A 1,215-nucleotide genomic window follows, 5' to 3' on the forward strand; every position below is an offset into this window, starting at 1 on the left:
CTTACTCTTTGTTTTACCGTTGAAATTACCTCTTGGATTTTTTGCTGTTTAAGTAACAAGTATAGTATATTGACAAGCCCATTCAAATGACAATAGTTATATGGCTAAATCTGATTTGTACATTTTCTTCCTGTGAAATTAGGACGAAATTGCATAAAGTAATGAAGGCATGTTTTTCTTTACAAGAATTTTGTTTTTATGTTCAGGAAGTTTATTCTTGTGACCATAGCAGTGTTTTGGTGTAAATTACTTCACCATAAGTGTGTAGTTGAACTACCTCTTCTGAATGTACAAGACAGAGTTCCCCATATGAATGTGTGGTTTTGGTGTCTCTTAAATGTGAAAGGATGGGAACCTCATTACCTTGAGGCTGCTTCCTGCCTGATTTGGTTGGATTGCTTCTCTTGAAAGCTTTAATCAGAATTCTTGTCCAAACTGGTAAGGTCATCTATTTGCATGTGTATGTTAGACTTGCCCATTTGAGTGTGTGGATCAGATCACCACTGTGTGATTCTGGAGAGTGGACTGATTGTCTGCACTGCTATGGTTAAACTGACCCAATTTTATTTGTATATCAGACTTTTTTCAAAAATATAGGTCAGACTGCTAGTCTACCTTTTGATTGTTTAAATCAGACAACCTCTCTGGAATGCTTAGTTCAGACTTTTTCATTTGTGCAAGTATGACTAATCTTCCAGAAAATGTGTGTCAGGATGCTTGACCTGAAAGATTAGTTAAGTCTTACAAGAATATGCAGTTTAGACTGACTGGATCAGAAATTACGTGTAAGGCTGCCAACCTTTCCCAGATGTGTAGGATAGACTGCCCTTTCTAATTTGCTTATCAATAACAAACTCATTTTGCTTGTACTGGCTGTAGTTTTGTTATCAGTTTTATAGATGTTCATTTTATTATGTACAGTAAAGACTACCTACCATTACCAATTTATAAAACATGTACTAAGGGCTGTGATCCACTGAATCCTTTGATACTGTACAACAGCATCAACTTGGTGACTCTTAACAGATATATGTATAAGTTGGTCATCTTAATGAATAGTGTGGTTGTTACTCTGTCATATGTATATTTTTTTTCTCTGTCTTCTTTCTCTTCAGTGGACATTATTTACTCCATTTCTAAAGGTGCCGTAAAGTTCACAAGAGAAGCTACATAGACAACTCCCCTTGACTTGATTTCTAGATAGTACACAAAATC

The sequence above is a fragment of the Panulirus ornatus genome, chromosome 73, assembly GCF_036320965.1.
Source record: "Panulirus ornatus isolate Po-2019 chromosome 73, ASM3632096v1, whole genome shotgun sequence".
NCBI classification, from domain to species: Eukaryota; Metazoa; Arthropoda; class Malacostraca; order Decapoda; family Palinuridae; genus Panulirus; species Panulirus ornatus.